Here is a 24131-nt window from a genome sequence, read left to right as displayed (position 1 = left end):
CTAATAGTGACAGACTTAAATGAATTGGAAGAAACATGGGTTCGAGAACCAAGGAAGATTAAGAAAAAACTATATATTAATGACTGGATAAACACGCGGGAAGAGATCTATAAATACAAACATCAAGAGGATTTCTGGTCCAGGGTACGCAAATTGAATGAAATACCTAAATATTTACAAATCTTCCCAAACTGGTTCCTGAGAATGCAATATATGAGATTCCGGCTAAACATCATATCTCCATCTAGATGGTCAGAAAGAGGAAAGGACATTCAAAATGCCCGCACATGCAGACTGTGTCAACAACCTGATGAGGCAGACTCATTAAAACATCTAGTAATTAGCTGCCCTGTGTTGCATAGTGAAAGAATTCAATAAATGGGACCCATTTTCGCAAAGTATGGATCACGGTCAGCAAATGCATGGTGGCGGATTCTAATTGAAGCAGGTAAAACCCACATCATACTGGCACTGGCAAAATTCCTGTCAGCAATTGCTGTGAAATTGGAAGTGGCTGGAGCAAGGGATCAGGAAGAAGAATAGGACATAAAGACTCTAAAAATGTAGGAAAGAGACTGCAGAGAACATTTGCCGTTAAATAATAGAAGATCAGAAGAAGAGCTCTGGAGTAACTAGACCTATTCATTAGAACATTTGTAATTGCACGCGCATGTCAAGGTTGATAGTTTTTAAAAAAATGTATTGTGAGTTTCGTTTAGTCTTAAGTTCTAAATGTTTAGCTGTGTGCAGTGTGCGTTCATTTTGACTAAAAGTTTTCAATGTTGTAAACCATTTTAAGTCATAATAAAAAAAAAATAGAAACACATTGTGCAGTGTGATATATTTTCGCTAGTTCTGTCCTTTGTCTTTTCCCTCTGTGAGTTGAGTACTTCTACACAGCCCCATCCATCAGTTCTGTACTTGCATAGAAGTTTGCCAGTTTCACAGTCCTGACTTTGGCCCCCTGTGACAGTGACATTCTCTCCACATATGCATGGCAGTGACATTCTCTCCACATATGCATTTCCGCCATACCTTTGGAAGATGGGCGGGGCCAGGGCCACCACAGGAACTTGGGGTTGTCCCATGGAGGATCTTTAAGATCCTTTCTGACCCTCTTAGGCAGAAACCTGTGCAGTTCCCTTAGGGACCACTGCAAAAGATTTAGGACTACAGGTGTTGGCAGTAAACCCACATGGTAGCAGTCTGTACCACCCAGATTTACCTGGTAGCTGTGGCTGAGCAGTCAGACTTCCCTCAAGAACAGTTAGGCAGTATGCAAAGTATACACAATAGGCACTCAGACACAATAGCACAAGCAAACACTGACCAGAGCTTTGGTATCAAGGTATATAATTATTTATTTAAAGACACACTTGTTGAAACACTCCAGCACTATTATTGTAAATCACTTCAAACACAGTGACGACTATTAATCTATATACATCCCTTATTCCTTATCAGACAAGTCTTAGTTAACACCACTTATTTCCAGACAGAGGTGAGCGCTTAACTATAGATGGCACTCCAATAAGTTAACGAAAAAGGGAGGGAAAAAGGCAGAATGTAGGAAAATACACCACACGAATACTTAGGAACTCTTAAGCAAGGCAGGAAAGTCAAAAGTTACTTGTGAGCCAAAGTCCATAGGCCGGGCCCACTCTTGCAGAGAGCAGGGCACAAATGCACCCAAGATCACACAATGACAACAGGCTTAAAAAGTCTTGCAGGGAGTTCAGAAAGGTTTTAGTTAGGCTGAGAAAAGTTTAGCCAGGATGTCCCAGGCTAATCCAGGTTCGAAATCCGGGGGCTAAATCTACCCCGTACAGTCGGTTGCAAGGGAAGCCAGGCGGAACACGGTACCTTATGTGGAAAGGATCCTCCAGCGGGGGCAGTTGTTCCTGGCAGCGGGTGCAAGTCGCAGCGTCGTCCAGAGGAAGAGAAGATCTCGACGTGGAGGAAAAATGAAGGTCGTTGCACTGCCAGGGAAGAAACCAGCCGCAGAGTTTTCCGGTTAAAGGTACCACCCTTTGTTTCGCGGTTGTGGTAAAACGTGGTATCCCGGTTGCCGGAGTGCTTGGCACGGGCAAGGCGGCCACGAGATGCTCCAGGAAGCGAAAAAGGAAGGCAGACTGGTTATCCCCACCGGTCGAAGGAAGAAGACTCTCCGGATTGGAGATCTCCTCTGTCGTTGGGAAGTGGTGAGACGGTTCAGCAGGGCTCCACCGGTGGTGTTTTCGTTGCAGGTCGGCTCAGCTTCTCCCTCTTCGGATTCTTTGGTCCTGTGGCGACTTCTGAAGAACCAGTCCCCAAGACCCTGCTTTTATGCAGCAAACCCCCATTCATCAGTCCTAGCTGTCACTCAAACATGCTAAGTGGTGAGCCAGGCGGCTCACCACTGGGCCAACCAGAGAAGAGTGCGACTTGGGTTGCCAAGGCTACACAGTCCAGGGTGCCTAAATCCCCCTCCACCCCTTCTAAGTACCCCAGACAGAGTGGCACCACTTGGAGGGCTTCTGTGGAGACGCCCGCCAAAAAGGTGGAACAAAGGGCTCGAATTGGGTTGGGGTCACAGAAGCGAACACAAACGCCATTTTGGAACCGAGTTTCGGCAAAATATACCAACCAGCGATTTTATATTAATTTAATAAACCAGCGGTATGTTCGAGGCTATAATTAAAAGTGGTAGCCACGAACAATGGGAAAATCCCATAGGGATATATTCGCGGTCGAATATAAAAAGTAGTTTCCACTGCCACCAGCCAAAACTCGGTCAGGGGGGACGGAGACGTGCCCCCTCGAACAACAGACCCCGGGGCAATAGAATTGCCCCGACCAGTACGTCCACAATATGATGGTTTGTACTGGTTCTGTTCAGAATTTGCGACTAGTAAAGTCAATGGTGAATTTAAATGCCCTGAGAGATAGTAGTCAGTCCCAGGGTATGGAGTCTATGTTTGGGGGTCACTATGACGCCCCTGTGTTACTGCACTGAGGGTGCTGTGTAACATACATCACAAAAACACATGAAGCCCTATGGAGTAAAATACCCCATAGCCCATAGAACACATATAGAGTCAAAGAAACACACTCAAATCATGTCAAAGAGTGAGGGTTAAAGAGTCTCACTCTTGGCAGGAGAAAACAATAAACCCCAAAAATCCAGCAAAGCTGCTGGGGGACTCACTAGGTTTGGGAAATTAGCCTTTACAGAGAATTCTCCCTAACAGACCCCTTCCAAAAGGCATCCTCAGGTGGGTGTGCACATTAAATCTCGACAACTTCCCTGGTGTTACACATTCAATGCGCCACATGACATATTAGTCTGTGCACAAACACAAAGCTGCTGCTTCTGTGTGTTGGGGATGCTTCCCCCTGGAAACAGACCAGAGTAATCTGGTAATACACCGGGTCGGGGAGCTGGGGTGGACGAGTAGAGTGATGGGGGCAGGGCTAGCAGTGGAGTCATGGTAGTCAAGTGTAAGAAACAAAGAGCTACATTACAATTATATGCACTTCATAAAGATGATGTCTTGAAGCATGCACAAATTGCACAAAAAAGCCAACCTGGCAATATATAAATTGTCCTTAATATATGGCGCTAAAAGAGTATAATTGTAGCTTTATTTTTCAGATCCTGGACAGAGGCGTCTCATCACGAGTTTGGCAGTATCCAGGCGCATATACCGCCGAGCGGTATTTGTGTTAACGCCATGAGTTGTGGCGCAAACAATGCCCCATCACGAGTTGGCAGCACGCGCACACGGGAGGACGGTAACGCAAATAGCATTCAGCGGTAATAGTGGGAAAAATCAGCAAACATTGCGGTACCACCGGCATCTCGCGCTAATGGCACCAATGAAAATGCGTCACCGCCGGAACGGGAAACAAAGCGGTAGCCATTTTGGAAATCACAATGCACCCAAAATCGGAGCCCCTGGAAGCCACCCACACCAAAAAAACAACAAAAAATGTCTCAGGAGCATGTGAGGAGCAAGTCTGCCATGGTCAGGGTGTGCAAACCGAAGTTCTCACACACAGAACTCACTATACTGGTGGAGGAGGTAATTTCCCACCAGGACGAACTCTATGGCCCACAACAAAAAAAGACTGGCTCACAGAGGCACACCCACACCTGGTCAGACATCAGCCAGAAGGTCACTGCAGCGGACCATGTCCGCAGGGATGGAGAGGACTGCCGCAAGCGCTGCAACGACCTGTGGTGGGCCGCCACTATCACCACCGGAGCTGGCACCATGGGAGGAGCAGAGCACCACCCTCATCGATACATTATCCATTAAGGGAGTGGGAGGAGCGGAGGCAGGCACCGGCATCCAAGAGGCTAGAGGTGAGCCACCCCCCCCCGCAACTTGCATTGTAAATAGGCCACCACTCCATTCCCAGTGTGAATGACTGACAGCCGGGCACTGTGAGTGGGTGCAGTGCATGTGATCTACCTCAGCCACCCGCAACTGCACCCTTGTACCAGTGCACCTAGGAAACCCCAGGGATCCAGAGTTGTGAGTAGGGCAATCAATGGACACATAAGCACCATGGCACACACATCCATGGCGGGGGCAGAGCAAAGTCAGGTGGGCGTGTGTAGTTCCAACCCACCCTCACTGACGGTGGCATGCCAGCTGTGCATTTGCATCATATGCATGAAAAGGCTCTTCCAACAATTCCAAACTGTGTCCCCCCACGTAGTATGCCCCAGTAATACCAACATCATGAATACTAAACAGGTCAGGGCAAAGCATGATAGAAACTGTCCTGTACAACCCTCCCCATGTAAGCCTTTAAATGCATGAAAATAATTTGAGGTGCCCTATCCTCATGCCATACCCTATGTCGCCTACAGGCACACAGGTGTCATCCGAGTGTAAGGAGGAGGCTGGCCCATCCCGACGTCTGCCCAGACGCGCCTCAACCACCACCACCACCCCGCGAAGGACCCGGCAGGATACTCCAAGGCAGAGGACCCACCCCACCGCACCAGCACCTCATCAACTCGGCGCCCAAAAGCCAGCAATGGCTCACCACCTTGGCATCCAAAAGGCAGCAGGGGCTCCTCGCCTCGGCGCCCACAAGCCATGAGGACTGCCTCACCAAAGCCATCCTAAGCCACTGTGGGCTCACAGGATGTAGAAGTTGCCACGAGTGTAGCGACCCCAGATAAGGGTGCCTCTTCCGTTGAAGAGCAGCATGCTGCACCTCTGATCTCACCAATACACAGTCCAGTGCAGCAAATGGACCCACCCGGAGGGCCCACTGAGCATGTGGAGACTCCCAGCCACAGGCCACATGTCCGTAACGCTGCCGCTGCACACACACACCAGTGGCGGATGAGGATACACCCTCATATGGGTCATCTGCCGGCAGCCCCACCAGACAACCTAGCACCCCGAGCAACAGCAGCCATTCACCCCAAAGAGACCTGCCAGGCACAGCAACCCCACCACCCAGCAGAGACCTGCCAGGCACAGTTGCCTGCATGGGATACAGTAACAGGTCCGTCCAATGCAGTCATGGCACGCCTAGATGTGATGGAGTCATGCCAGATGAGGATAGAAGCCATGACCAGTGAGCACAACCGCCACATCAAGCACATTAGCAGTGCGATTAGGGGGGCTGAAAAAACGATGGCGCGTGACAATGCCCGCACACAGAAGGTTGTAGATGGATGCACTGTGGCCCTTACGGGGTTTGGCCAGCGAGTACGCAAATTATGTGAGGTGCAATCAGCGCATGCCAAACAGATGCGTGAGCCAAATAATGACCTCTGCCAGCAGCTGCAGTTTGCCACATCGGTACCATCCACCTCAACCATCCACACAAAGGGATCCCTACAGGTGTCAACCAGGCATAGGTCACTGCGTCACCTGAAGGCGGAGCACATGGGAAGCAACAACATCCCTGTTAGATGGACAATGCAGTTGGCTTGAGGTCCGGGCAGATGGACCCATATGCACAGTGTTGTGGGAGGGTGGTATGTGTGCTGGGGAGCTGGTGGGAGAGGGTGTATGGGTGCTGGGGAGCTGGTGGCGAGGAGGGTATGTGTGCTGGGGAGTTGGTGGGGGAGGGAAGTATGTGTGTTGGGGAGTTGGTGGGGGGAGGGGCTGAGTTCCACTTCAATTAAAGCATGTTCAAACCTGACAGAAAGCAAGGACATTCATGATTGTGTACAATTGCAATTTATTTTACAAGTGCCATCAAATCAGAATAAATTCTCAATCACCGCCTGCCTGGCCAACCTCACCTCCCTCACCCCATCTCTGTGTGCATTAGCCCCGGAAACAGGCACATGGTCATCATCACTCTCATCCCCTGGGTGTTGCGCATCAGCATCACCGTGTAGTGGCACATTCAGCAGCAGATGTTGTGCAGCATGGCAAAGGTGAGTACAATTATTCCAACTTTATCTGGCGCATACATCTGTGCCACTCCAGTACGTCAAAGCAACCAAACCGTGCCTTCAACAAACCAAATGTCCTTTCCACACATATGCAGGTATGACTGTGGGCATTGTTATATGCCAGCTCTGCCGGAGTTTGTGGATTCCGTTCAGGGTTCATCTGCCATGTGAGCTGTGGGTATCATGAATCACCTGCATTGGATGAAATGTGTACATGAGGCCTAGGTTGCTTCACTGGGTGTGCAAGTAATAAACATCACTGCACTATGCACTGTGGTCCTCTTTGTGTGCAACAGGGACATGCAATGTGATTGGCTGATTGGTATTCATCCATCATCTTTCAGGACATGCATCATCTGACTCGTACATGCACCTTGTGTGATGAGTGGGCTGTTCTGTGGCAGGTTACATTTCTCCGCACTTGGGATTACTGGACTCGCAGCAGTGGATGGTGACCTATGTGTATGGAATTGTGTGGGACACTCATGCTCAGCAAGTACCGTCATGTTACCACTTCTCCTTAGATTATGGTGCATTCATGTGCCACGGGTTTGCTCTGCAATGTGCAACATCCCTCCGCCTGTCTCCCTGCCCGCTCCCGTCCAATGATTGGCTATGGGCAGCCAGGCTTGCCTGGAGTCCGCCCGCGCTCCCTGCACGCCGGAATCCACCTTGGCGTTGCAGGTGAGCGCGTTACTCCTCCTGGGACCCTCTGCCCTTGCCTCCATTCTGTGTTGACCTCCGGCCCCTGCTGTTGTTCCTAAGCGTCCTGTTCCTCTTGTTCCCCTTCCCTCCCTCTGCCCGCCTCCTTGCCCGCCCACAACTAGTGATTGGCTCCTTCAGTACCCTTAAGCCACCTTTCCAGGTCAGCCCTCTGCCCGGCAGCCATTTTGGCTAAGGGCCTCAAGGCAAAGGGCGGCCCCTCCATTGGCGGTTGCAAGGTGTGTCTGCAGGTGTCCGCAGGGGAAGCCAGTGACCAGCCATCAACCAGCAGCAACCAAAAAGTAAGTGTGGTATAGATGGGGAGTAGAGCAATTACTTTTTTACGGAAAACCCTGCCACTCAACATTACCTTACCTCAGAACTGTGATTGAAAGCAATGCCACGCCTATTTATAACTGTGAAGATGAGCCGGCATCACATCTACACAGGATTGTGTGTTTCAACCAAGGATTGTGGGTGTTAAGTAGTACAACATTAAGAGAGAATCGTTAACATTAGCCTGCGCCAGACCCAGACAGAATTGTGAATGTTAGCCATGCGCCAGACCCAGACAGGATTGTGAATGTTAGCCATGCAGCACTTGCTCAGAAATGTGGACAGTGGCCTGCGCCGGACCCAGACAGGATTGTGAATGTTAGCCATGCGCCAGACCCAGACAGGATTGTGAATGTTAGCCATGCGCCAGACCCTGACAGGATTGTGAATGTTAGCCATGCATCACTTGGTCAGAATTGTGGACAGTGGCCTGCGCCAAACCCAGACAGGATCGTGAATGTTAGCCATGCACCGGACCCAGACAGGATTGTGAATGTTGGCCATGCTGCACTTGGTCAGAATTGTGGACAGTGGCCTGCGCCAAACCCAGACAGGATCGTGAATGTTAGCCATGCACCGGACCCAGACAGGATTGTGAATGTTGGCCATGCTGCACTTAGTTTATCCCACTTACTTTAATTGTGAACATTAACCTGCATCACATCTAGAGAGGATTGTGAATGTTAAATTGCTCATCATTCAGAGGGAATTATGAACATTAGCCTGCGTCGGACCCAGACAGAATTATGAATGCTAGCAATGCCACACCTAGTTAGAATTGTACATGATAGCGAGTGCCACTTTTGGTTAGAATTGTGAACACTAGCTTTGTGTCGCACCCAGATGGGATTGTGAATGTTGACAAGTACCACACTTGGTTAGAATTGTGAACGTGGGCCTGCGTCACAGCTAGATAGGATTATGAATGTTAGCCATGCCATATCTAGTTAGAATTGTGAACATTAGCCTGCGCCTGACCCAGACAGGATTGTGAATGTTAGAAATGCCACACCTAGTTAGAACTGCGAACATTAACCTGCATCACATCTAGATAGGATTGTGAATGTTAAGTTGCCCATTACTCAGGGAGAATTGTGAACATTAGCCTGCGCCGGACCCAGACTGAATTAGGAATGCTAGCAATGCCACACCTAGTTAGAATTGTGAACATTGGCCTGTGTCACATCTAGATAGGATTGTGAATGAATTGTGAACATTAACCTGCGCCAGACCCAGGCAGAATTATGAATGTTAGCAATGCCACACCTAGTTTTAATTGTGAACATTAGCCTGCATCACAACTAAATAGTATTGTGAATGTCAAATAATCCAACACTTAGAGAGAACTGTGAAAATCGTCCTTCGCCGGACCTGACAGAATTGTACACGATAGCGAGTGCCACATTTGGTTAGAACTTTGAACACTAGCTTGCATCGCACCCAGATGGGATTGTGAATGTTGACAAGTACCACACTTGGTTAGAATTGTGAACGTTGGCCTGCGTCACAGCTAGATAGGATTATGAATATTGGCAATGCCACTCTTGGTTATAACTGTGAACATTAGCCTGCGCCAGATCGGACAGAACTATGAATGTTAGCAATGCCACACGTAGCTAGAATCGTGAATATTAGCCTGCAACAGATAGGATCTAGTTACGACATGAATGTTAACAATTGCCACACTCTGTCGAATATTAACAAATACCACATCTAGATAGAACCACAAACACTAGCCCGCACCGGACCCAGATGAATTGTGAATGTTAGCAAATCCCACACTTAGAGTTCTGAACATTAGCATATATCACATCTAAACAGGATGGTGAAATGTCGGCAAGTGCCACACTTAGATTGAAGATCAAATATTATCAATAACTTCAACCTAGAAATTGCTCCTGCTGCTTTCGCTCATAAACCCATGCAAACGCTCCAATCCCTTATCATTACGCTTACACTGTACTCTACACCATCACACAATTAGAATGCAACTATACCCCTGATCAATTCGGCCTAGCTGTTCACATACAAACATTTCCCCATTAACATCTCATCACTCTAATAAAACGTAGCTATCCCATGAAATTCCGGCCTAGCTGCTCACATAAGGGTACTACAGGCATAACGCAGCCAGAACCCAGCCTGGGTGTCCACCCACCAGACTGCACACATTCAATTGATATCTTCTCCACCCAACGCTAGAATGCAGCTATCGTCTGGCAATTACATCAGCTGTACACACAACTGGTGCACCCACGCACCCTACGACACTTTCTGTCTCTACTGACCTGGACTGCGGTCCCCGAGGGCGTTCAACCTACAAGCGCTTTGAGGTCATACCAATGATATATAGAGCGTTATATAAATGCCAATTAACATAACATAACATGTGTCCTTGTGTGCTACGCATATATGGAACTGGTGCTGTGATGGTGCTGGTTGTGGCTCCTGGTGGCATGCAGGGCTTCCTGTGGGTCTGCATTTGGTGTACTTTGGCATACATTTCATGCAGGCATTGTACTCGCCCACTATCCATGTGCATTGGGCACTGTGCCTCTCCATGTAGGCTGGCAGTGCACTGTTACGCAGCATCATGGAGTCGTGGGTGGATCCTGGGTAGCGAGCGCAGCAGTGGCTGATGAAAGGTCTGGGCTACAGGTCATCTGCATGTTCAGGGAATGTAAATGCTTCCGATTCCTGTAGGCAGCCTCATGGTCCCGGGGTGCTACTAGTGAAACGTGTGCAGTCTAGGGCTGCAATCACGTTCGGGACTTGGGAAATGGCATAGAACTGTGCCTTGAGTTTGTTCACCTATGCCTGGGTGGTAGACAATGTAATATGTTTATTCACATGTCGCAGCAGTGCATCCAGCAACTGGCCCAGGACGGCACTGAATGTGAACTGGGCCATACCATGCATCATGGCCACTGCGTGCTGGAAGCTGCCTATTCCAAGGTATTGTAGGACTGACACAAGCTTCACAAGTGGGGGCACAGCGGTGCTGATGGGAATCCTGCTACCTATGTCACCTTGGATTGTGTCCAGCAACTTGGTGATGGTAGCCCTGTCCAGCCTTTACTCGGATACCAACTGTCCATCAGTCAGGGCCCAGGGTGTTGGCCTGACCCTGGGGACAGCTGCCGCCTTGCTGGGGCTGGTCTCCTCCTCCACCTCCTCCACCCCTCCACCCCCCCTTGTGCTCCCTGTGCCCTGGGCTGGTTGTCAGGCCTCTGTAGCACCTGGCGCAGCATGTAGAGGTCCACATAAAGGTGCCCTGCTCCAAATGGCAACATGGTGTTGGGAAGGGTGGGTGGGGCCAGGGTGGGTCTGTGTGCATTGTTAGACCCTGTGGCTTCATTGCCGTCTCCTCCCTGCTCCTAATGGCAACATGTTGTTGGGAAGGGTGTGTGGGGCCAGTGTGGGTCTGTGTGCATTGTTTGACCCTGTGGCTTCATTGCTGTCTCCTCCCTACTACTAATGGCAAAATGGTGTTGGGAAGGGTGTGTGGGGCCAGGGCGGGTCTGTGTGCATTGTTTGCACCTGTGGCTTCATTGCTGTCTCCTCCCTGCTCCTTATGGCAAAATGGTGTTGGGAAGGGTGTGTGCGACCAGGGTGGGTCTTTTGTTGTCCTCTTGTGTGTGTTGTTTCCACCTGTGGCTTTGTTACTTTCACCTGTGTTCTTTTACCTCCAGCATTTGGCCGGGGGTATTTTCAGCGCTATTAGTGCCGGTTTTCCAGCGCTAGAAGCGCTGATGCTGTACTTGTGATAGGTCTGTAATTGCGTGTTTGATTGTCGGCGCAATTACAGCCGGCGCTATTACAATTGGCTGTAATAGCGCCCGACTGGAATTGCGCTGGCTGGATTGCAGTTGTGTTCCGGCAGAGCGGTATTGGCAGCGCTAATACCGTTACTGCCGGATTTGAGGACTGCAGCCCAACTCGTGATGAGTCCCAATGTGCCTGACGCTCCCACTTGTGATTACATGTCTGGTGCCCTTGTAACTGGCACTACTGCTTGTAAACACACTTCTGATGCTTTTGGGGCTGGCGTTACTGCTTGCAAATATGCTTCTGGTGCATTGGTAACTGCCACTCCTGTTTGTGGTAATGTCTCTGGTGCCCTTGCTGTTATTAATGTGAATGGCACTCCTGCTTGTAGAAAGACCTTTGGTGCCCATGTTATAGAAAATGGACCAGCCTCCCCTGACATCGCATTTATCTGTGGTGCCCATGGTAAGGAAAATGCATCCACTGCCTCTGCTAAAGAAACTACACTGGAGGCCCCTGCCTTTCTGCCAACCCTCGCCTCATCCCTCACCTGCCCTAAAACAGCCCTGCAACCCCCAAAGCCTACTACACTCGCAGCATCCCTTTCAGAAAATGCCACTGCTCTTGCCATCAACAGCAAATCATCCATTCTTAGCACTCTACACCTTGCTTGCCAAATAGGATGACTCGCCGTTCCTCTCAGGAAACGGACTCACTGCCAACACTTATCTGCACCTACACTACTCCTAACGCAGATGCAGCACTGCCAACTCAAAGGAGCCCTAATGAACGCTAGATCTCTATTGTCTCATGCCCTTGACATCTCTGATCTCATCACCTCCAACAACGTCGATCTACCAGACATCACAGAAACTTGGCTGCATGCTGCAGGTGGTCATTCCCTCTCCCTTGCCATCCCTTACAGCTATGCTATCTTCAGGAAAGATAGATTGGACGCCAAAGGGGGAGGGCTGGCTATCATCACCAAAAATGATCTGTCCATCAGAGAAATGACTAACTAAGTTTTTCAGTATGGAGAACTGCTGTCAATCAAAATTTCCCTTTTGGACACTGCCACCATAGCTCTTCATCTAATTTAAAGACCACCAGGCCCTCTACTATCTTTCGTGGAAGATATCTCACATCTCCTTTCACATGACTCCAAGCCATCCTCTAGAATTGTCCTCATGGGTGATGTAAACCTAGGATTAAATGACCCTATGGATGCTAATTCGCTTGCCCTAGCCAACATTATTGAAGCATTAGCTTTCACCAACGCATCAAATGCCCCACTCACGACAAAGGTTGCATGATAGATTGGTTGGCAGACTCTTAACTGCAACATCAATATTCTGTTCAATGTGCCTTGTCCATGGTCCGACCACAATGTTATATCCTTTACTATTCCCAAGAACAATCCCTTGCCATGCTACAACCCTTACCGGCCACTCTCACAAGAAATGCCCGGAATGTCACTTCAGCCAGCATGCTCCCACTTCTGAAGCCACTAACAATTTACCAACCTTTAATGAACGATCCCACCATTATGGTAGAACTATACAACCAAACACTTCTACTTGCTATTGACAAGGCGGCACCTAAGAGTAAATGCAAAACCAAGCCTTTAGCTCATATGAACACCTGGTACACCCCAAACGTTAAAGCCCTACACCCCACTAAGCGAGCAGCTGAGGCTACATGGAAAAAGTATCCATCAGTCGCCAATAAAGAACACTTTACTTCTTTGTCCAAAACCTGCAAACAGGCCACAGTTCAAGCCAAAAGCTCAAATTCCAACAAGCGAATAAAAAAAGCAAACACAGGCACTGGAGAGCTTTTTTTTTCATATTGCGGGAACGCAAATCACCAGTCTACCCCCCCCCCCCCGTCCCACAGCTAGCTGCTTTAAAGACATTGGGCCTCATTACGAGTTTGGAGGTAGCCATGGTGCTATTAGCGTCATGGCTGCCTCCAAACCCATGTCCGGGTCCGGGTAGTCGGAATGGGGACTTACCGGGTCATTACAACCTTGGAGGACCTGGTAAGTCCCCATTCTGAAAACCATTCCCCATTCCCATTCGACCCCCCCATAGGGCTCAATGGAAATGGGGAAGGAGCTAATAACGGGCCCGCAAATAGCGGCCCGTTATTAGCTCCCTGGTCCCTTAGCGGGTCCCACTGAGGCCGGCTGGTAAAACCAGTCGGCCTTAGTGGGACCCGCTAAGGGACCTTGGAATGCGGTGGTAGGGGGTTAACGGCACCGGCATCCTTACCGGTGCCGTTAACCCCCTACTACCGTACTCGTAATGAGGCCCATTATCTATTGTTCCAATATACAAAATGGGTTATTGGATAAAATCTCTTCGCTACAAACAAAAATCTTGGTGAAGAAAGACAAACTAATGCCCACTGAGATACCACCAGATCCTTCACCGCCTCCCCACGGTACCCCGGTCTCCGACTCAGAAGTGACCAAAATTGTCAAAGGACTGAAGCCATCCAGATGTCAAGGGGACATCTGCCCAACCTCACTCATCAAAGATTGTGCGTCAGAGCTCGCCCCATTCATCTGTTCGCTCATTAACACTTCCTTCTCCTCCGGTAGTGTACCATCTATCATAAAAGACGCCTCGGTCCTTCCACTCCTCAAGAAACCTACATTAGACACTAATACCCCCACCAACTACTGCCCCATCACCATGTTCCAGTTCATACCTAAAATACTGGACAGAGCATCTTACCTACAAATCCAAAAGTATCTTGATACCAACAATCTTCTCGGACTGCGCCAATCTGGATTCCGTCCAGGCCACGAAACTGAATCAGCACTCCTACACTTAATATCCAAATGGATGAGTTTAAAAACAGTAGTAAACTTGCCCTTCTCCTCTTGCTTGACTTCTCAGCTGCCTTTGATTTGGTGGTTCACCAAATTTCCTGCAAACACCTTTCCTCAGCAGCACGCTTCTCCACTAAACCAACAGCTTGGATCATGTACTTCCTATCAAACAAAACAATGAGGGTCTTCTACACCTCTGCATCTGCCCCTCCAGCTCCAGTCACTTGCAGAGTTTCCTGAGGCTCCTGTATCTCTCCCACGCTATGCAATATCTTCACAAAGCCTCTCTTCGACCTCCTTGACACCTCGGGTATCTCCTATACTAACTATGCGGACTATCGCCAAATCCTCCTACCCATCTCAGGCTCCTACGACACTGGTCAAAATCTATCAAACCATCCAGGCCTGGATGGCTCGACACTCTGTCTATTCGGTGAGGAGACTGAGTTGCTCCTCATTGGATCAGAAACACTTCTAAACAAACTTAACAAAGCATAATTCCTTCACCATCGACGGTAACACCATCCTAGTCTCCAAAGAAGTAAAACCCCCTTGAGGGTCTACCTGGATTGCTCCCTCTCCTTAACTAGACAGGTAAATGCTATTGCATTGTCTGCGACTAAACTCATTAATGCCTGCAGACTCTTCCTTACTACTGACAGCTGCATCATGCTTGCTAGAGCCCTTATTCACTCCAGATTAGACTATTGTAATGCCCTCTTTGCAGGTTTTGCAGGTTCCACCACCTGTAACATCCAAAAACTACAGATCATAAAAAATAATGCACTAAGAGCAGCTTTGAATATTCCCAAAAAATACCATACATCACCAGCTAGTTGGCTGCCTGTTCGTGAACGCCTTCTATTAGAAACGCTCACATTTACACCAAAATGCTTCTCAGATACCTGCCTAGAAGATTCACTAAATCACAATCTCACTCTCACTTTCTACCTATCCCCAGATTCAAACTGAAAAGAGCAGGGGGGGTTGCAGCTTCCCGGTAGTGACCACAAAACATTGGAATGCCCTACCACTATCATTAAGATCTGAAACATCTTTTTGGACCTTTCACAAATGCCTCAAAACGTGGCTCTTCTCACAAGACTCATAATTCATGGCAGTCTCAATTACAGCACAATAAGTCATGTATGTAAAGTACTCAAGTGCGCACCTCATGAATTGCTTGTCTGTGCCATTGCTTTAGTATTCTTACTGTAACCCGTGCCCTGATTCCTTCGGGTCTGGTGCGCTCTTCAAATGATAAAATAAATAAATACAATTACTATCAAGCCTGAAAGCGACAGAGGGAAAGAAAAGGCATTATGATCAACGGAATGAAGCATTATTTCACACAGGACACTGAAGGAACCCCCTACCCACACCTCCCATTTCTATTCTCCCCCTATCTACTCTTCTTAAGGGTCAATAATAGCTCATTCACAGACATCTCGAGTTAATTGCATTTTCTTGTGCTTAAATGTAAAACAAAGGTAAACCATAGCAGAGTGCTCTTCTCAGCTTGGAAATGTGTCCCCTAGTACTAGGGACAGGGGATCACTGGGTGCACAGGGCCATCTTAAGCACTTTTGGGGTCCTGGGCACGCACATCTTTGGGGCCCCCTCCACCAAACCAAAGGAAGTAAGTGATCAAGAATATCTGCCCCCCCCCCCCACGCCGCAATCACAACCCATAGGTTGATATGCTGCCTCGCAGCATTAAAAATAAGGATTTTGTACTCCTTATCTGAGCCAGTCAAGCTGTGCGCTAGCTATACTCTTTCATGAAATACATACTCACATTTATTGTTTTTGCTTGAATTATTTATTTGATGTATTACAAAACATTCAGCTTCTTCAGGATTCACTGAAAAGTTTGTTTCTTTAGTTGTTTATCCTAAATGCTTCATCAATTATATTTTCATTGATTGGTTTTCTCTCAGGTTCTGTTGCCACCCATTCAATATATCTTTATTGGTATGTTCCTATAGTTGTTTTGTCCTCTTAATTTCCTTTAATCAATTGTATTTTCATTGTTAAGGTTTTTTTCTTAAGTTGTTTGTCCTTAATATCATTTATCAATTGCATCCTCATTGATTAATTAGTCTCTCCTTGTTAAGGTTTTTTTCTTAAATTGGTTGTCCTTAATATCGTTTATCAGTTATAGCCTCATTAATTAATTAGTCTCTCGACATGTGTTTCTCCATGGATGTATCTCCATGGTTCCTCAGGAGAGAAACCTGTTTGATTGTTTTTTTTTAAATTATATTCTTATGCTTTCCTTTTATCCACTTTGTACTGTGGCACAGGTTAAATTACTTCTCCTTGTGGTCAGGTAATTTTCCTCAAATCAAGGATTTTCCCAGGATGCGATTGTCCTCAGTGTCCTTCCCGTGCATTAAATAAGGATGTTTACTCCCTTTATGTCCCCTTACCCTTTTCATTCTTGCTCTAAACAGAATGATAAACGAGAACCATTTGAAGGTCAACATTATCAGTCTACGAAGAGCTTACTTCTGTTCTAGCAAAGATACAGGAGACTTTTTATCAATAGAATCCAGGAAGGTATGCACCCTGTAGTGTTAATGCAGGCCTTTATGTAAAAGGTACATGTAACCCAGAATAGACAGAGAACTCACATTTGCTGCCCCACAGAATGCAAACGTGCTCAAGCATGGATAGAGGAGAGCAATTGGCAGGAAGGAGAAAGCTACACATACCATAGCATGGATAGTGGATGCAGATTAGAAGCTACCAGGAAGGTGTCTGTATCCAGACAGATTGAAATTATAAATGGGACATGGTTTTCAAATAGTGTTGGCATTAGAGATCAAACGAATAAAGTGCCTGTGGTATGCAATATATCAGTGGCCACTATTATAGTGGAAGCAACACTATAGCCAGTGAAACCATGAGTGAGGCTGTTTTGAAGTTCATACCCTGATAAGGAAATCTCTCTGAAGGGTTGACAATTTTGAAAGGTTTAGGGACTGGCAATTTCGAGAGGCTAGACAATACAAGATTAAATTAGATGCCCAACATTACACACACTGGTTAAGGGGTGAATCTGGGATGTGTGCCAACTCTGCAATTTCTGTATTTGAACACTTTCATTACCAATTCTTACCATGAACTGAAATAATCTCATTTTATAAAACTGACTTGGAAAGTACACCAATCACATTACCAAACATGACAATTTTTAAAATCAAAATATTATAGAAGGGTGTCACACAGAATGATTCTAGCTTCATTCTCTCCATCATCAAGAGAAGTATATAAGTACCAGCATACCAATCAGTGTGATTTAACAGACTGAATCTTGGTTGGTCTTTTGTATTTTAAAGCTTTACATACTTCCAAAACACTGGCTTGTGAAATTGTCATTTATAAATGTGCAGAAAAACCTTTGACTTTTACAAAAATGCAAAGCGTTTTTTTTTTGGGTCAAATGAGCAGACTTTCAAATATGCTTGCCTGAGTCCTTCACCATCTGGTCCACTCCCTTCTGTCTACCACCCCTTCCATTCAAATGGTCTACATAAGACGAAAGATCAAGTAATGGGCTAAACAATGACACCAGCATGCGAGGAGGCAAACTTCACAGAAGACAGTACATTAATGTACGAGATATTAGATTATTGACCAGGATCACTGTATTGTCTGCTGGCAAAGCCAGGATACAAGCAAGAATGCTTTGGTTCCAAATTCGGATACTTATTCATCTCTTTGACTATCAGTTTATGCTCATCGTGGGAGGTGATTGCCTAGGTTTTACCACACCCCATCTGAACAAACCAATTTCTAAACCTTCACCATAAGGATGACGTGTTCTTTTTTTATAGCAACCCCTATCTGGTGCAGGTACATTGCTGATAATAGCACCTGTTGTGCTGCAAGACCAAGTACATATGCAGGCAGGTTTATAAACCTCAGAAATAGGAAAGGCTCACCCAGCCTTACAGGAATCTGCTAAGCTAATCTTGCATAGCAACACATATCTCTGAAATTAGTGCTTAACACACTGAGCTAACTTCTGGACCATTGTGGCACTCAATTTACCAATATGCATTTCAAATTTGGCTATTGCACATGATCAAAATAATTCCCAAAGATAGGAAAGAATGCTACAGGAGTTGTGCCGCAAGGAACACACAAACTATATATACCACAGTGAACACAGAAAGCATTACACAGAAAGCATTACATGATGAATTGATCGAGGTAGAATGTACTTGCCAAAACAGACAGGCAATAGGCTGCAAAAGCCAAAAATTCCCCTTCAAGATGAAACATTTTCACCCTTTCAAAATGCTGCTTTGGTGCCAATTCCACCTGTCCTTCTGAAACCACTGTGAGTAAAAAGCCCCAGTCAAACCAACTCTCAGAAAAATCAAAAGCAACTTCATTTTTCCCTCGCACAGGAACACGCGTTTATTTCTTGACAAAATGTATCCAGGCGCAACAGTTCAAAGAGACTTTTGAGCCAGGTCAAGGATAAATGTATCTATACTTTAGATAAGAGTCCTGCTGCAAGAAAAATGACTACAGCTGCCAAGACAGTGGCAATCTGAGGAGATGCAAACCAAATTAAAGAAAGAAACAATAGCAGCTTTTAACACATGTGGAAAAATGGGCTGTGCTGACTGAAGAGAAAAAAATGACCTGTTTAAAACTCAATTGTTAATGAAAGCCTACTTACTTAGCAATGTAAAGGAATTATGTTAGTGGTGACAATACACACAAGATATCTTCTGTCATAGGTTGGTTTAATTCAAGACCCAAAGTAAGAAATTAAACAGTTTAAAACACATAGGCTGGAGTTGAAAGCTCTCAGAAAAACCTGTTATTACAGTTGCCGGCCCTGAAACTCCTCCAAGGAAGGGTGATGCACCCTAAATCCAAGACACGTAGGTGCGAAGTGCCAGCTTGAAAGACTTTAAATGGGATAGGACAATGAAAGTTCACATGCTCATCAGACATTCGTCTGTGCTCCGGGCTGGGACAATAGCAGTCCTGGGACACTCACCTGTCAAGTGTGAAAGAGCAATAAAACCTTCAATTAAGACTGGAAACCTCCTTTCCTGGAAGGACTCGACAGCTACTTACAGTTGAAGGAAGAAAGAAAAACAGGATCCAGTAACAAAGGGACTGCCTTTTCGTTACAGCGACTATGGGGGTCGTTACGAGTCGGGCGGTAGAGCATACCGGGCACCGGTAAGGAGACCGGTGTCGGTAATCCCCTACCACCCGATTCCGAGGTCCCCTCATGGGAACCGCAAGGGACGTGTGGTCCGACCACACGTCCCTTATCGGTCCCCTTAGGGTACCAGGCCGCTAATTACGGGCTAGCCATTAGCAGGCCCTGTAAATAGCGCCTTCCCCGTTGACATTGAGCCCTATGGGGGCTCAAATGGGAATGAGTAATGGTTGGTGCAATGGGGACTTACCGGTCCCGCCAGGGTCGGACTAGACCGGTAAGTCCCCATTGCACCACACCAGACTCGGTCCTGTTATTGGAGGTAGTCATGGCGCAAATAGCGCCATGACTACCTCCAATCTCGGAATGACCCGCTATGTTATAAAGAAACTTTAAAGACTCTTATTTCTGTAACAAGAATTAGCAGAAATGTAAAAGTTTGCAGTGTTATATCTAATTTTGGGGGCCATCTTTTAAAACTTGGTAGAACTCTTTGCCGCATGGGAAATAGAAGTTACAAAATATGACAGATTCCCAGGAAAGTATTAATGTGGCAAACATAAGACTTTGTACATACATCCCTGTGGACAATTCGCATTTATGTATAAAATTGTGGAATTGTAGGCCAAATCTTTAATGTGTAAAATTAGCAAAATGTGTCAGAAAGGCGAAACAAGGTCGCTCATACTGGAGGTTTGGATTAATCTGTGCTGCACATCATATGTAACCTGTGGGTATATATTTGTCAAGAGATTGCAAGTGTATAAATGTATGGGTTTTTTTTCCAACGTTGTTTTTATTGTTTTATTGGCATAACAAGCATAGCAGACATTTGATTTATTACATGCTTTTCACTCTTGCTATGGCGCTTTAGATCATAAAACTGCAATTAGCATAGAGAAATCTTAACAGAACTTAAGTTTTCTACAGGACTGAAGTCCTAAGTAACTGGCAGTGGGGGCAGAAGGGAAGGGAACGGGGGCAGTATATAGGGCAGGGGTAGAGAAGACAGCTACCTTCACATCAAGCTTCTAATAGACTGGGAGCATGTCTCTGTGTGTGGGCTTAGGATAGACTCATCCGGCATAGGCCTCTGCGGGTTTGTGTCTTTAGATTCTGCCACCTTAATCAATTCAGTTGTGAGCCGGAGACTTTCTGCACATTGATTGTTTGTTGAGTCCCTTTCTTTTCAATCCTGGGTTTCCAATCACCGCAGAGCCGGGGGCCGTCTTGTCACACCCGGGAATCGCTGCGCATAGTCTAGGAAGGGGGACCAGGTGCGCTCAAATTTGGACCTGTTGTCGAGTTTGATGGCGGTGACTTTCTCGGCAGCCACGATTTCCCAACATTTGGACCACCACATTTGTGACGACGGACCCTCCGGATTTTTCCATAGTCTAGCAGGGGAGATCTTGGCTGCAGTTAGAAGGTGAGAGCAGAGGTCCGCCAAGCAGCCTGTTAAGGGGAATTGGCCGTCTCCCGTTTCGCCCAGCAGCACGACACCCGGATCCCAGGGGATGGTGAGCCCGGTGATTTCTTTGATTTGCTCCAGGATTTCCCTCCAGAATTGGGTGGCTTTAGGGCAAGTCCAAAAAAGGTGGAATAGAGCTCCTCGGTCTGGGCAGCCCCTCCAACACTGAACCGGAATGGCCGGATTATACTTGTTTAGAATTTCGGGAGTGCGGTACCACCTAAAGCAGACTTTGTATGCCCCTTCTTTGTTCGTTACACATTTTTAACTTTTTTGCGCTCGAGACCAGATGTGATACCATTCCTCCGGTTCGATTGTTCTTCCGATGTCTTCTTCCCACTTTAACATATACGGCTCTTTATGGGTGGGGTCTGACCTGTCCAATAGTTTGTATAACGTGGAGATTTTCCCCTCAGGGGGGCTAGATGTAAGGGTGTTTTCTAACGCTGTCAGCTCTTTGCTGCCCTGTTTCTTGACCAGCTCGTTTGACAGCCAGTGTCTCAGTTGCGTATAGCGGAACCTTTCGGTTTCTGGTATCTGAAATTTGATTTTGCACTCCTCGAAATTCAGCGGGCGGCCGTTCTCGAAGAAGTTTGCCATGGTTTCCAAGCCCCCGTCTCTCCATATCCCAAAATGGTGTGGTGCGACTCCCGGGGAGAAGTCCGGGTTGTCCCAGATTGGAGTGAGTGGTCCCATAATGCTTCTGCATTTCCATAGGCGGGCGGCTTTTCTCCAGCTAGCCACTGTGTTCCTCGTTGAGGGTAGCGGGCCTTGTTCATGGGGCCCTTTAGAGTCCCTGCAATGGGGCAGCGTCTCGATCGGGGTCTTGCTCCAATCTTCTATTTGCAGCCATTGGGGGCGGTTGATGGGGAGTTTCCAAGCAAAGGCTGGGGCTAGTTGAGCTGCGAGGCAATACCTAGCTACATCTGGGACTCCTAGGCCACCCGTTGCGGCACTCCGGAGCATGATTCGTTTCGGGATACGTGACTTCTTTCCTTCCCAGATCAGGTTCAATACGTCTCTTTGCATCTTCTGTAAGGCTTTTTCCCGGATCGCCACTGGCAAAGCTTGTGTGAAGTAAAGTAGACGTGGGGTTAGATTCATTTTTATCACCGTAATCCGGCCGAACCATGAGATTTCTTGTTTTCTCCAACGGCCGATGTCTTTTTTCAATTCTCTAAAGAGTGCCGGGAAGTTTGTTTTGTATAGCTTTTCCGTTTTGTTGGGTAGGTGAACTCCCAGGTAGTTGATGCTCCTTTTTGCTCATGGGATCTGGAACTCAGCCTCCAATGCTGTCTTGTGTTTTCTTGGGACGTTGATGCCCATTGCCACCGATTTTGAGAAATTTATTGTGAACCCTGAAGCTGCGCGGAATTCTTCAAGGGTTTGCCAGAGGGCTCCCATGGATTCGGACGTGTGGGTGAGCGTCAACAGCATGTCGTCCACATATAATGTTATTTTGTAGGCCTCCCTTTTGATTGTAAGCCCATGTATCGCTGGGTTCAGGCGGACTCTGTTCGCAAATGGCTCCATCGATAAGGCGAAGATCAGTGGGGATAGGGGGCATCCCTGTCTCGTTCCTCTGGTTATGTTGATTTTGCAGAATTTAGCCCCGTTGACCCGCAGTCTCGTAGAGGGACTTTGATAGATGGCTAGGACCCATTTTACGAAGTTCGGACCAAAACCAAAGTGCCTTAAGGTTTCCTTTATGTAACCCCAGTCGAGCATGTCAAACGCCTTGTGCGCATCCAGGGAGATTACTGTCAGCTTCGAGTTTGTCCTATTTGCTGAGTCTATGATGTTGATGATTCTGCGGATATTGTCCTGAGTGCTCCGCCCCGGGATGAAGCCTGCTTGGTCTGAGTGGATGATCTCTGGGAGGAGCGGGGACAGCCTGTTTGCCAGTATTTTAGCGTATGTTTTCGCATCGTTGTTTAGGAGAGTTATGGGCCTGTATGATGCACATTGGGCTCGGTCTTTCCCAGGTTTTGGGATCAGCACCGTCGTTGATTCGTTCATGGCTGCTGTGGTGGACCCTGTCATCAGAAATGAGTTTTATAGGTTTGCCAGGTGAGGTGCTAGCAGACAGGCAAACTTCTTATAGAATTTTGAGGTCAGTCCATCCGGACCGGGCATTGTGTTTTTCAAGCGGCGGATCATCTCAATTACTTCCTCAGTTGAGATTGGGCGTTCCAGTTCAGGCATTAGGGGATGTGGTTGCCTATCTGGAGAATCAAGAATCGAGCGATGGCCGGATCTGGAGATAGGGGGCCCGCCATGATTTCTTCGTGATGCTGGACCATCATCTCGAGCTTCTCTGGGTCCAGATAGTGTAGCGTTCCTTCCTTGTCAGCCAGGGATTGTATGTAGTTCCTGGTTTGGAGTTTTTTAAACTTGTGTACTAGGAGTCGTTTGGCCTTGTTACTGTTTAGGTAGTAGAATTGCTTGGTGTAAGTTAATGCTCTGGCAGCCCGATCTGCCAGGTGCATTTCCAGCTCCCTTCTTACTCTTTTTAGTTCTCGGTTCGTTGATTTTGTTAGGCGTTGCTTGAGCCTGTTTTCCAGTTGGACTAGTTTTTCCTCTAGCTTGCGTTGTTTCAGCAGGTTTTGATGCTTGAGTCTGGCCGTTATATCCATTGCAACTCCTCGGATTACTGGTTTCATGGCGTCCCAGATCTTTGCCGTTGAGGAGTCTTGGTTCGTATTCTCAGTGAAATAATTCTGGAGTGCTTCGGCGAGGTCGGCACAGGCTACTACATCAGCCAGGATGTGATCTTGCATTTTCCATTGCCGATAGGTGGGCTCCGGGACTCCGTGCAGAAGTAGCGTCATTGTGACCGGCGCGTGGTCCGAAATTGCTATGTGCCCAATTTGGATTTCGTCCACATAGGGGGCCATTGTGTTTGCTGCCAATAGGAGGTCGATCCGCGAGTACCCTCTGTGGACATGAGAAAAGAAGGTATAATCCCTTTCCCCCTGGTTGCGCAGCCTCCATAAGTCAATCGTCTCAGTTTCCCGCAGAAATTCGGCCATGGCCAAGGCTTTGCTGTAATCTTCCCTAGAGGGTGGAAGGGTCTTGTCGACACTCGGGTCCGGGGGAGGATTAAGGTCTCCCCCAATTAGTAGGTGGCCGGCCGAAAAAGCAGAAATAATCGGGATGAGGTTGCGAAGAAATTGCTCTTGTTCTTTGTTTGGGCTGTAGATTGCCACTAGGGTAATAGGTAATTCAACTAGGAGGCCTTTTAGAAGCAGGAATCTCCCCTCCAGGTCTCTTTTGACAGTGATCTGGGTTAGTGGCAGGTTTTGACTCAACAGGATTGCGGCCCCTCTTTTTTTCTGGGTGGCAGAGGCGAAGAGGCACTAAGAGTAGCGTCTAAAGCTAATCCGTTTTTCGTCCTCCGCTA

General features: G+C 47.3%; 1 long non-coding RNA gene across 2 annotated transcripts in view; it reads left to right on the top strand.

The window, feature by feature from the left end:
• The window catches only part of LOC138453612 (uncharacterized), a 253514-nt gene that overhangs the window by 144701 nt on the left and 84682 nt on the right, over window positions 1-24131 (top strand). Inside the window, exon 4 of one of the 2 annotated variants that reach the window (XR_011260484.1) lies at window positions 3635-6008. The exons of the other annotated variant lie outside the window; for it this stretch is intronic. This is a non-coding gene — a long non-coding RNA (uncharacterized lncRNA). Of the gene's footprint in view, window positions 1-3634; window positions 6009-24131 lie in introns of those variants that run through there. 2 annotated transcript variants of the gene reach the window in all.

Source organism: Ambystoma mexicanum, chromosome 4p (assembly GCF_040938575.1).
Source record: "Ambystoma mexicanum isolate Mex_15411 chromosome 4p, UKY_AmexF1_1, whole genome shotgun sequence".
NCBI classification, from domain to species: domain Eukaryota; kingdom Metazoa; phylum Chordata; class Amphibia; order Caudata; family Ambystomatidae; genus Ambystoma; species Ambystoma mexicanum.
The sequence above is the reverse complement of the archived record's forward strand: the minus strand, read 5'-3'. Positions and strand labels throughout refer to the sequence as shown.